Source organism: Pleurodeles waltl, chromosome 6 (genome assembly GCF_031143425.1).
Source record: "Pleurodeles waltl isolate 20211129_DDA chromosome 6, aPleWal1.hap1.20221129, whole genome shotgun sequence".
Taxonomy (NCBI): domain Eukaryota; kingdom Metazoa; phylum Chordata; class Amphibia; order Caudata; family Salamandridae; genus Pleurodeles; species Pleurodeles waltl.
The window spans coordinates 150910440-150924351 of NC_090445.1; the positions used below are offsets into that span (position 1 = coordinate 150910440).

The following is a 13912-nucleotide window of genomic DNA, read 5'->3' on the forward strand; positions in this document are numbered from 1 at the left end:
CGTGTGCGTTGTCTCACTGGGAGTACCTTCACTTATTACACAGCACTTGAGGCACACTACAAACTCCAAGACAGTTCATTGTGCTTTTCCGTTCTCACCCGTTGTTGTAGTCCTCCCGTTTCCTTTCTGCAAGTCAGCCCTGAGGGGATTAGGATTCAGTACTCTCCTAGCCTCTTTTTGTCCTCTCCTGTCCCACAACTGACTAGGGCTCCAGTCTTCCTCGATTTCCTCCTCCAGCTTATGAGCCTCCTCACCATCTGCTGATATGGCTACATGCTCCACCGGCCACCCGATTGGCTGAACAACTCGCATGTGACCACCCTACGGTACCAGGCCCCGCCCTCGAAATGCGTCATCCACCGGTTGAGCAGGAGGAAAAGTCTGAAAGGGACAAGGGAAGCCTGTCATCAGGAAGCGGGTGGCAAAGAAATAGAAAGAAGACAGCCATGGCTGCTGGCTCAGACGAACAATTTAGCCGCCATCTTTGAGAACGACCTGGGCACTTTTGCATCAATGAAAAGAATATAAAACTACATTAAGACACAAACTCTGACAAGAACCACAATTGTTTCTAGGAGGATAGCTCGGGTATGTTCTAATTCAAAAAGCAAGTGGCTGATTCATTTCAATTTTTTTGCTTTCTAGTACTTGTAGTCTTGAATTAATAGCAGAGAAAAAAACATATTTATGTCGCATAGGCATCAGAACATATTAATAACAAAACTAGAGTATGCAAGCAACATTAAAGATGGAGCGAACAACTAGTTAGCAGCCCCATGAGGTAGAGCGTTTCACCCAGATTAATTGTAATAAAAATAGTAGTGACAAGCAGGTGGAACATGTCATGTTTGGGAGGGGCGCCCCACAGTTCTCGGCGCACAGGGGTGTTTTGTATGTCTAAACCCCGTGCATGCCGGAAGGTTCCAACCTCCCTGTTTATGTGAGCGAGATGGTATGGGCGCCGTGACGCAAGGGAGCTAATAAAGTGTTTGACTCAGCAGGCGGGTGGGACTAAGACCCCCGGCCGAGGAAGCGTAACGATCTACCTGTGTGTCCTGTGTCCATGTCATTTCAACCGCGTGTTTGCGGCCCGCGCGTTACTTACCAGAATGTAAAGCCCCGATCGGCCGGTGCACTTCCATGCACGCTGCGCACGCAAAAGACAGAACAAATTGGCGACGAGGCGGCGAACCCACGTGGCGAAAGCGGCGGTGTGAAAAAAATGAGCCGCTGAAGCAAATCAGCGCGAGGCGAAATTAATCCTCCACATGCCCATACTGGAGTGAGCTGCAGCCCCGGAGAAACGCGCGCTCAGCAAGAAAGAAAGTAGACGGTGTCCTAAGACAGTACAACGGCCTGTGGAGACTGGTCGACAGCCCGAGCACAGAAAGGAGGTGAGAGAGAGTACGGCTCACGAACGAAGGGGCACAGACATCTGGGTTTCAATAAATTAAAAAAAAATATATAAATAGACGTCAAATTAACAGAAGAAGGGACAGGAAAAGAAAAACAAAGCATATTTTGAGAAAACAAAAGGGGAACAACAATAAAAGGCCGGAAAAGTTGGACAAAAGTTAAGGACATAAAGAGGGGACACATATATAAAAAAAAAAACAAAAAAAAAAAAAATGGCTACATTCCCGGTCATAGAGCCTTTTATTATGGAAGGACCCCCATCAGCACAGGCAGCAAAGTGGAAATCATGGGTGGAACGGTTAGAAAACTACTTTGCAGCGGTTGCACTAGACCCGGATAGACAAAGACCAATGCTTCTGCACATGGGAGGAGCGATGCTGCACAGAGTCAGCAAGACAGTAGCTGAAGAAGGGCCCCCATTCACGTACCGAACGCTAAAAAGGGCAATAACTGCATATTTTGAACCAATGGCAAATCCAGACTATGAACGATTCCTCCTGCGCCAGGCCAAACAAAGCTCAGATGAATCAGTAGATACATACTATGCAAGGTTAAAGGAATTAGCAAGCACGTGCACACTGCCTGACCCAGATGATGAGATAAGAGCACAATTTATCCAAGGATGCCACTCAACAAAGCTAAGAGAGCACATCCTTCAGGTCCCAGGCATGACGATGGCGAACATGCTGACGATGGGCAGGTCAAAAGAACTGTCCAGGGTAAGAGCCGCACACATGGAAACAGCGCTTGCACAAACTATAAAAACAGAACCGGTAAACGTCATAGCATCAAACAGCATGACAAAAAAGAAAGACAGAACAAAACTGGCAGGGGCGCAACGATCATGCTACATGTGTGGAGGATCATTCCCACACCAAGGAAAATGTCCAGCTCAAGGGAAACAATGTGCCAATTGTCAAAAGCTGAATCATTTTGCAAAAGTTTGTCGATCAAACACCAGAACAAAAGGAGAGAGACAAAAGACAAGTCAAGGGGCCAAGGCGATACAACCACCAGATCTCAGTCCTGACATGGATGATGATGATGAGCCAGAAGACACTGTGTACATAATCCAAGCAACGAAACCAGGCTGTACAAGCCGGAAAAAAATTCCCAGATGCCAAGTCACAGTAGCGGGACACCAGGTTATGGCCCTCATTGACACAGGGGCGTCAATAAATATACTGGCACAATCTGACTTCGATAAAATGCCATGTCGCCCCCCTTTGCGACGCACCACGGTACAAGTCTTCGCATTCGGATCAACCAGGCCTCTCCCAATGGCGGGAGTCTTCGTGACGGATATCAATCATGAGGAAGAAAAGGTACAATCCAAGGTGTACGTCACCAAAATAGGAACCGGAATGCTGCTCAGCTGCCGCACTGCAGAAGAGTTGAAATTAGTGACGTTCGCATTTAGCATTCACGTCGGGGGGCTAGTCAGTCTACAGGAAGAATACGCAGACATCTTCCAAGGAATTGGCTGCCTAAAAGGCTGCCAAATAAAGCTACATATAGATAAATCAATAGAACCAGTCGCGCTGAAACACCGACGCATTGCATTTCATCTCCGCCCACAAGTGGAGGCGGAACTAAAAAAACTGGAAGAGGCGGACATAATTGAGAAAGTAGAAGGGCCAACCCCATGGGTGTCACCCATAGTGGTCACTAGAAAGCCGAAGCAACCAGGGGAGGTACGCATATGCGTAGACATGCGCCTCCCAAACGTAGCCATCAAGAGGGAGCGCCACCTCACCCCGACGGTAGACGATATAGTGGCAGAGGTCAGCGGGTCCAAGTGGTTCTCAAAAATGGATCTACGAGCAGGATACCACCAAATAATGTTGGCTCCGGAGTCTAGAGTGATCACTACGTTCTCTACCCATGTGGGACTACGCCGGTACCGACGTTTGAGTTTTGGGATTGCCAGCGCAGCAGAAGTCTTCCAGGACACAATCAGAGGAGTTCTAGCTGGCCTGGAGGGAGTCATAAACGTGAGTGACGATATCTTGGTACATGCACCCACAGTGGAGGTACACATGCAGAGATTACGGGCAGTATTCCAACGACTGCAGGAAAATGGACTAACTTTGCATCGCGAGAAGTGCGAGTTTTTGAGAAAAGACATTGCTTTCTTTGGGTATCATTTCTCAGAAAAAGGAGTTCGGCCGGACCCAGAGAAAGTAGCAGACATAAAATCAGCACAACCACCCACTTCAGTCACCGGCGTGCGAAGTTTCCTGGGGATGGTAACTTACTGCGGGAGGTTCATTCCCAATCTAACCTCCCTCACGGCCCCCCTCAGGGAGCTCACTAAGGCCCACACTCCGTGGGAGTGGAATGAGACACAAGAGAGGGCATTTCAGGACACAAAACAGGCACTATCAGCAGAGACGACGCTAGTTTTCTTTGACCCAGCAAAAGAAACAGAAATATCAGTGGATGCGAGCCCAACAGGTCTTGGAGCAGTGTTGTCTCAAAAGAAAAAGGAAGGTGACTGTACCCCTGTGGCATATGCCAGTCGAGCATTGACAGAAACGGAACAAAGATATTCACACATAGAAAAGGAGGCACTAGCAGTCAACTGGGCCTGTCGCCACTATCATCTATATATATATGGTCACCCATTCACGGTATACACCGATCACAAGCCGCTGATACCATTATTCAACAAGACAGCCTCACAGCCTCCCCCTAGAATTGAAAAATGGATTCTCCAGTTGCAAGGGTATCAGTTTGCAGTGGTATATCGCCCAGGGGCACAAAACCCAGCAGATTATTTGTCTCGGCATGCAAGACCGTTTACTGAACGGGAAAAGGAGGAGATCGAGAGTACGGAGGAGTACGTGAGGTTGATAGTGGAGAGGTCGAGGCCACTGCCTATATCCCTAAAAGAAATACAAGAGGCAACAAAGGAAGATGAGGTATTGCAATTGGCAATATCCTGTGTAAGCGATGGGAGATGGCATTTGTTGAAGCAGAATCTGAATCTAAGAACCAAGGAAGCCAACCACGATATGCAGGCCTTGTTTCGAGTCAGGCAAGAGCTGGCCGTGTCGCCGGAAAACTGCCTGCTGAGAGGAAGTAGGTTAGTTATTCCGGACCGCCTGAGACAAAGAACTGTTGAGTTGGCCCACAGTGCTCACCAGGGCGTGGTTAAAACAAAAGCTCGACTGAGGAGCAAAGTGTGGTTCCCTGACCTAGACATCTGGGTAGAGAAGATCATACAGAGGTGCCACGCATGTCAAATGGTAGGGCCGACGGATCCGCCGCCCCCCATCATCACCGAATCCATCCCGGCAAAGCCCTGGCAAAGAGCCAGCGCGGATCTTGGAAGTTTGCCGGATGGAAGACACATGTTAGTTGTGATTGACGATTTCTCCAAATATCCGGAGGTCGAAGTTTTAGAATCGACAGTCACGGAAAAGGTCATACCATGTATAGAGAAAATAATGGCTACGCATGGTTTGATGCAGGAACTAAGGACTGACAACGGTCCCCCATTTTCGAGCAATGAGTTTGCAGCATATCTGGCATCGCATGGCATCCACCACAGAAAAATCACTCCACGATGGCCTCAAGTCAATGGTGAGGCCGAAAGGTTTATGAGGACCCTCAATAAGGTATTGCGGATTGCGGTAGCGAGGGAGAAAAATATATACTGCGCGATATTTGAGTTTTTGAGAGAGTATCGACTGACCCCTCACAGTACAAATGGTGTCTCCCCAAGCCAGATCTGCATGCCAAGACAAATAAGGGATACCATTCCCCAGGTGGAAACCCTCACCGAGGCATCAGGACAATCAAAGAATAGGCACAAACAAGTGGAAGCGAGACTACGACAGAGACAGGTCCAAAATGAGAGAATGTCAAGGAAAAGGAGAGCGCATCCCAGACGTCTGAGTATAGGGGATGTGGTACTCATGAAAAATCGACATCTGGCCGGGAAGTTCAGAACAACTTTCGAATCGGACCTGTGGACTGTCACTCGAGTAAAGGGGACGCTAGTGACCGTCACCCGAGGAAGCGAGATGGTAACCAGGAACATTTCTTGTTTCAAAAAATACCACGGAGATCATTTTATTCATCACAGGAGCGAAAGTGATCGCAGCCATGAGGTAGAAGATGAAGATATAGAGCGACCAGGGTTTTTCCTGGGGAGTGAACTTGAGACTAGTCATACCGGCAACGGGGAGGATGTCAGAGTGGGAGATCTGGCACCTACGGGGGTGTCAACCCCGGTTGAGGAGAGCCTATCTGCAGAGGGGCTGGTGGAGAAAGACAACCGGGTGGTGAGTCAAAGAAGAGGAGAAGGAAGGTATTATCTGAGGTCCCGCGTATCACCCCCAGAGCGGCTGAAGGACTATGTGTGTGAGTAAAGTGGACACTGTAAGGGGTGTGTATTATGGTGGTCGAAATGCTAGTGGAAAAGTCAGTGTGTGCAAGGTTACAACCACGTATTCAAGGAAGAACACACTGCTGTTTAGTTGTAAGTTAATTTATAGTTGAGGAGGAATGTTATGTTTGGGAGGGGCGCCCCACAGTTCTCGGCGCACAGGGGTGTTTTGTATGTCTAAACCCCGTGCATGCCGGAAGGTTCCAACCTCCCTGTTTATGTGAGCGAGATGGTATGGGCGCCGTGACGCAAGGGAGCTAATAAAGTGTTTGACTCGGCAGGTGGGTGGGACTAAGACCCCCGGCCGAGGAAGCGTAACGATCTACCTGTGTGTCCCGTGTCCATGTCATTTCAACCGCGTGTTTGTGGCCCGCGCGTTACTTACCAGAATGTAAAGCCCCGATCGGCCGGTGCACTTCCATGCGCGCTGCGCACGCAAAAGACAGAACAGAACAAATCAAGAGCTTCACAAAAGGAACATATCAATAACAAATAGAAAATATACATGTAACATTAAAGGTGGAGAGAACAACAGGTTGGACTCTTCAAGGTGGTAGAGTACTTTATACATATTCACTCTAAGACATAGCAGTGACAACCAGGTGGTACAATGAGCTGAACAATGATAGTTTGTGCTGGGTGAGATTGGTCTGCACTTGGTGGGAGCGTGAAGGGCAGGAGCGGGTTAGGCAACCTGCCTACCTCCGGGTAGGAGCAGGTTAGGTGGTTCAAAGAGAAGAGCTTTGAGGTCTTTCTTGAAGGTGACTGACATGTGGTCAGGTGGAGCCTCAGCAGGTGAGAGTTCCATGATCTTGCTGCACCTCCAAAGTAGTATTGGCTCATGTATCATTAGTGCATGAAGGTGGGAGTAAGAGGAAGAGCAACTCTGCATTTCACGAGTATCAGTCAGTGCATGACACTTTCAGTTTCTCTGAGAGATTGGAGGTAAAGAGGAGTTCAGAGCCTTAAGAGTGATGCAGGCAGTTTTTAATTTAGCTCTTGCTTCTATGGGAAACTACTGAAAGGATCGTAGAACGGAGAAGATGTGATCGAATTTCTTGTGTCAGTCAAGAAGCAGGTTACCGCCAGTAGGGCTGCTCTGAGACGACCTAGGTGAACTTTGGGATTGCAGCAAAGAAGTGTAATTCCGGGATGCACAAGTGCCTGGACAACACATTTAAAGTCATGTCCTAGAAGGAGGTTCCTGATCCCCCAAAGAAGCCTGAGCTAGAACCAGGAACTGTTAGCTATGGAGCACATATGGTTCTGGCAGTTAAGACACCTGTCAAGGGTGAATCCCAGAGATTTGGCATTCTGGATGATGGAAGAGCGGCCATCCATGTACAGGAGGAGAGTCATCTAGTCTTGATTCAGCAAGTTAGCATTCTCTGGAGAGATGACAAGACCTGTTTTCACTGAGTTTAGTTTGTGGTGGCTGTTAGACATCCGAGTTTGAATTCCATTCAGGAAGTTGGATAAGTGGGTGTAGTCTTCTGTGCATGAAACCTTCAAGTAGAGTTGGGTGTCATCGATAAAGAGATGGAAGAGGACTCCTGTGCTCCTGAGAATGTGCAGAGGGTTTCGAGTTAGAGGTTGAAAAGGGTTGAGAATTGAATATTGTGAGATTCCTTGTTGCAGACTGATGGGATCTGACACAGCATTCCTAATTTTTACAATTTGGGAGTAGTTAGCTAGCTAAGAGCAGAACAATTTAAGGAGAACACCATCAATACCCATTCAATGCTTAAGAATGTCTAGCAGGGCCTGGTGGTTGACTGTGTCAAATGCCACAGAGAGGCCCAGGAGTACAAGTAGACAGAAATTGTCCATATATTGGATGCGGATGGCATCTTCTACAATCTGCAGAACTGCAGTATCAGTCTTGTGGCCCTGATGGAATCCAGATTCAAAGGAGCCAAGGAGGTTGTTATCCTGGATGTGGGATGACAGTTGGAGGAAACACAGCTTTTAATTACCTTACCTAGCAGAGACAGGGTAGAAGTTGTTAAAGTCTTCGGGTCCAGAGATTGTTTTTTTTAGGAGAGGAGACGGACTGCTTTTGAGAAAGTCTGAAAACAAGCCCAGATCCAATGATGATTTATCCAATGATGAGTTTACATAACTACAAGTACGATTGTTAGACCTAACAGCCTTAGTTTGGTCATCCCCCAACCCTTTGACTGCCTGCCTCTACTTTCTGACACTGTTTTTGCTGGTTTCAGGACTCTGCACACTTTACCACTTCTAACCCTTGCTAAAGTGCATATGCTCTCTCCCTTAAACATCGTAATATTGATTCATACCCAATTGGCATATTTGATTTACTTATAAGTCCTTAGTAAAGTGCACTACCTGTGCCCAGGGTCTGTAAATTAAATGCTACTAGTGGGCTTGCAGCGCTAATTGGCAACCCACATAAGTAGCCCATTAACAATGTCGCAGGCCTTCCATTGCAAGGCCTGTGTGTGCAGTTTCAGTGCCACTTTGACTTGGCATTTAAAAGCACTTGCCAAGCCCTAAACTCCCCTTTTTTCTACAGAGAGTTCACCCCTAAGGTAGGCCCTAGGGAACTCATAGGGCAGGGTGCTATGTAGGTAAAAGGCAGGACATGTACACATGTGTTTTATAAGGCCTGGTATTGAAAAACTCCTAAATTCTTTTTCCCTTGCTGTGAGGCCTGCTCCCTTCATAGGCTAGCATTAGGTCTGCCCTCCTACTTTTTGACTAGTAAATTCTGATCTGAAAGGGGTAGCCAGATCATATTTAGTATGGCCAGAATGGTAATAGAAAATACTGCTTATTGGTGAGGCCAGATTGTATATTATTATTTTAGAAATGCCACTTTTAGAAAGTGAGCATTTCTTTGCACTTAAAACCATCTTTGCCTTACAGCCTGTCACCAATCAACGTCTGGGCTGGGCTGGTTGACAGCTCCCTTGTGCATTTCACCCAGACAACTACAAACATAGGACACTCAGTCACACCTGCACTCATCGGCATACTGAATGGGTCTTCCTGGGCTGGAAGGGTGGAGGGCCTGACACTGGCTAGCAGCCTGCCCTCCCACAGTGGACTGCCAAATCCATACTGGGACCTTGACAGGCAGGACTGCACTGAAAGGGGAACTTGTGCACTTAAAAACCACTAGTTGAAGTCTCCCCCACTTCAAAGGCATTTTTGGGTATATAAACTGGATCTCTGACCCCACCAACTCAGACACTTCTGGACCTGCACCTGAACTTTGTCAGGAGACTTGCCTGGCTGCCCAAAGGACTCTATGGAATACTTTGCTGCAAAGGACTGCTGCCCTGCTATTATCCACTGCCCTGCTGGCCTCTGATTGTGCTGGAAGGACTCTGCCTACCCCCCAAAGTGCTCTCTAATGGCTTGGATTGAGCTAGCCTCCTGTTCTGGGATCTCAAGAACTACAAAGACCTCCACTGCTAGGTTTATGCTAGTACAGCGTCTTCAGAGACTTCGGAATGACTATAGCGACACCTCAGCCGGCTCCCGCTCCATGGACCTCGCTGCACACACCGACTTCGGCCTGCAATGCAAGTCCGGCGTCGCCGCGACTCCACTGATGTCACTCAGGGTCATCACAACACTGGGAAGTCAACACACCACGTCCTGACGGACCAGAACCTGCGACCCTGCCGGGTCACAAGGAATTCGATGCATCGCGGACGACAACGCATCATCTCCTCCTGCATCCGGATGGAGCCAACGCCTCACCTCCAACTTCTTTGCAGCACAGAACCGATGCCTCTCTCCTCGGATGTGGTAAGGGACTGACGCTGCACCAACTCCACCAACGCCTCTTTCTGGCTCCGTTCGACATCCTTGTTCTTTGTTTTCAAAAGGTACTGTACCTGGGGGTCCGCGTGACTCCATGAGAGTCGGATTGTTGGAAACAACTCCATCAATGACCCAGTTGGAGCTATTGTGTTTTCTAGGCACTTTAGTTGGATTTAATCTTTAAAAAATCATAACTCTGCTTGTGTAGATTGGATTTTTATCTTTTCAACAATATTTTATTCAGATAAATATTCTCTATTTTTCTAAACCTGTGTGGTGTATTTTTGTGGTGTTTTCACTGTTACTGTATGATATATTGAACAAATACTTTACGCATTGACCTCTAGGTTAAGCCTGACTGCTCAGTACCACGCTACCAGATGGTGGGCACAGGATAATTTGGATTGTGTGTGACTTACCCTGACTAGGATTGTGGTCCCTATTCGGACAAGGGTGTATACCTCTGCCAACTAGAGACTCCATTTCTAACAATGATTACAAAGTCAAACCTGGACTGGATTATCTACTCACCTATGGAATTTATAGCACAGTAACTGGAATTATGCAACAGGTGGCATAATTGACTAGACTATGCAGCAAAAAAAGACAAATTAGGTAACACTATTCAGCACATTTTGTGGCAGTATTACTGTGTTATTTTGTCTTTTGAACATGGTAATGCCTGGCAAATGTTCCACCTCATTAGTAACAGTTTAATGCTCAAATACAGCAACAAGCAACTGAAATGTGACCTGTCATCTTTTGTGGAGGGCCTTCCATTGAGTGGTAACACTTGCTGCTATATTTTTAGTAACTTTTGATCCATAAGAGCAAGAAACAATTGCTTTCAATGAAATTAGCAAATTATGTGGCAAATTAGCAAATTATTAGCAAATTATGCAAGTTGTGGCAACTACGGTAAACCCACAATAATGTAGAAAAATCAGGAGCCTCAGAATGGAATAAGTCCAACAGCCCTGCTTAATATATACATATTTGTTGATAGCAGATAATAGGCCTACTACAAGCATACATAGCAACATTAGGGTGCAGAATAAAACCAAGTGAATTTAATATCTCTAGTAACTGACATTGGCATACACTGCAACATTTGGTACCAGGAAAAGGGAGATTTTCATAAAATAAATGAGTCAGAATCTTTATTTTCCATTGGCTTGCATTTAAAGCAGGGGAGAGGGTGAAGCTATTTTGAAGCCATTTTTGGCTGCTTAAAAACCTTGACTTGAACCTTCGTACTGAATTGTGTCTGTTGGCATGCTGCATTCACTGGGCAGAGTATCGTTTAAGTGGGGGAATGCTTAAATAATGTTATATTTTTCCTTACAAATTGGAGTCTCCTGACTAACACTGTTTAAGGGGACAAGAGAGGTAGAAAAAACTGAAAAGGACCCACATATTCCCTCACTCTTAGACTGTGAATAATCTACAAAGGTACTTAAGTCCTTTGTTAGGACCCCGTTAGGAACCTCTGTATCTCTTTAGGTTAGTAGTAGTACTCTGGTATAATGTTTCTTATAAGAAAGGACACAGGTCTTTCACCCACACTAGGTGGCATGCTTTTTCATTAGAGTCACTATTATAAAGCAGAATACCAAGTCTGTAGGCTGATTCAAGGTCTTTAATGTGGTAGCACCGCATTGCCAACCTCTTGCAAGAAGGCATGCAGGAGAAATGCCATCCTGCATTCTATATTCCATAGCAATAGGTAACTGTTTCCTTGGAATGCTGGTCAAACATAAACAAATGCAACATCCGCAAGGATACAATATAATATCTAAGAAACACCTCTCCTTCTGTTTAAAGAAAACAGCAAAGGAGACAAAAACGTTATAAATCTTGACAAGTTATAACAAAATACTATACCACAATAATGAAGGGCACGTTACAGGAGGACTTAACATAACATGCTATACAATTTTCATAAAGTAATAAATAACAACAATGTAAACCAGCTGTAACCAAATAATACCAAACAATATTTCCAATGCACTTAAACGAAATCCACAAATTTGACAGGGGGCGTCTATTCCAACCTAAACCTTTGACACTTGAAGCCACAGACTCACTTCTTCACTCACTTCATTCAGATCCAAGGGAGGAATACTATTCAACCACACAAAAAATCCATCACCCTTCTGTTCAGTAACCACTTCCTTCACCTCATTGCAATGCACAGCCCCTTTACACTTGGCGACACTCCTGACGTTTCACACCTTTCCATCTAGAGTACCAACACTGTTTGGAAACACTTTTAAGACTTTCTTTGCCTTACTATACTTAGAGACACCTTTCCTCAATATTACCTGCTTGAGGATTCTCACATAATCACCTATAACAAAGGCAGATTTGCTGACTTTACATTTCGAATCATCCCACTTCTTGGTTGTTTCTTGTTTCCCTTCCACTGTTTCAACAACTTCCATTGAACCACAATCTCTTACAACGTTTCCAGACTTTTTAAAACCACCAAGGACACAGACTCAAAACAGGGTCTCTAAGTTTGAGCAATCTAAATGTACTAACTGCGTAATCGTGTGAGGAGTTATACGATACATCCACAACCTTTCTCTCAACAGATTCCTCCATTCACTGCCACACTTCCGCACCTCCACTAAACATTCCCTCAGAACTTGATTAAATCTTTCTACTTGACCATTTTACAGAGGCTCATATACAGCTGTTGTAATATGTCTTATATTGCAATATTTGAGAAACAATTCATTTTTTTAAAATTTAAGTTATACCTCATTGTTAGTAACCAACACTTCTGGACTACCTTCCCTATGGAAGCCTGAGCCACAAATTTCACCTCTGGCCATTTTGAATGAAGTCTACCAAAACTAAGGCAAATGGTATTTCTTGTGGCAGAATGAAATTGTTCCCAAAATATCAAAAGCTATCTGCCATGGGTATTTTGGTTATACCACCCGTTTCAGGGACCAGGGTTAACTCTCAGCATTTTCTCGCCACTCACACATATTGCATATTCCCTTACTGTTCTGTCAGTCATCCTACCCATTCCTGGCCAACACAAACATGTCTAAAAGAGTCTCTTCATGGAAGACAACCCAGGATGTCCCTTATGAGCCAAACTTATAATCACATCTCGCATAGCACTCAGAGGAACATACTTACCCTGTTTAGATAACAATCCACCCTTCCATTTGCTATTCCTTCGTCACCTTCCAGAAAAGTAGCATCTCCAGGGTAACTGAAGGAGGCTGCCTCAGTTTATGGTGTACACCTGTAGGGTGGCACCCTATACTGAGTCCAGGTAACCCTTAGTAATAGTGAATAGGTGTCCACATAGTAAGAACACTCTAGGGGTTGCTGAGGGGAGCAGCTTAAGCCTATCCAGGAGGAATGTAAAGCACTTGCAATACCACAGAAGTCAGACAGTAACTCATTCACAAGAAAGAATCACACTGTTGGAAAATGGCCTCGCTGAAGGGTAACCCCAAATTTGTTGCCTTCCTCCTTCTCTTTTTCTGACCTCATTTTTGTTGGGTTTAGAACTCTGGACACTTTACTACTGCTAACCAGTGCTAAAGTGCATGTGGTCTCTCCCTAAACACGTGGTAACATTGGCTGATACCCAACTGTCATATTTAATTTACTTGTAAGCCCCTAGTAAAGTGCAATACATGTGCCCAGGGCCTGAAAATTAAATCCTGCTAGTGGGCCTGTAGCACTGGTTGTGCCACCCACATAAGTAGCCGCATAACCATGTCTCAGGCCTGCCATTGCGAGGCCTGTGTGTGCAGTGTCACTGCCACTTCAACTTGGCATTTAAAACTACTTGTCAAGCCTTAAACGCCCCTTTTTCAACATATAAGTCACCTCTAAGGTAGTCCCGAGGTAACCAACAGGCCAGGGTGCTATGTAGATAAAAGGCAGGACATGTACTTATGTGTTTTACATGTCCTGGTAGTGAAAAACTCACCAATTCCTTTTCAACTACTGTGAGGCCTGCTCCTCCTATAGCCTAGCATTAGAACTGCCCTCTTATACTTTTAAGTGGTAGATTCTGATATGGAAGGAGTAGCCGTGCCATGTTTAGTATTGCCAGAATGTTAATAGAATATCCTGCTTACTGGTGAAGTTGGATTTAATATTACTATTTTAGAAATGACAATGTTAGAAAGTGGGTATTTTTCTGCAATTACTGCGATCTGTGCCTTACAGCTCTGTCTCCAATCCACGTATGGTGTGTGCTGGTTCACAGCTCCCCTTGTGCATTCCACCCAGACGACCATAAACACAGTAATGCATTTAAAGTGT

General features: G+C 45.6%; 1 protein-coding gene across 2 annotated transcripts in view; it reads right to left on the bottom strand.

Annotated features, from left to right (window-relative positions):
* ACLY (ATP citrate lyase) overlaps positions 1-303 on the bottom strand; it is a 281182-nt gene extending 280879 nt beyond the window's left edge. The window contains exon 1 of one of the 2 annotated variants that reach the window (XM_069237662.1): positions 99-303. The gene's annotated coding sequence lies outside the window, so the exon portion shown is untranslated. The remainder of the gene's footprint in view (positions 1-98) is intronic. The other variant, XM_069237663.1, reaches the window with a different exon arrangement.
* Positions 304-13912: the final 13609 nt, after the last annotated feature.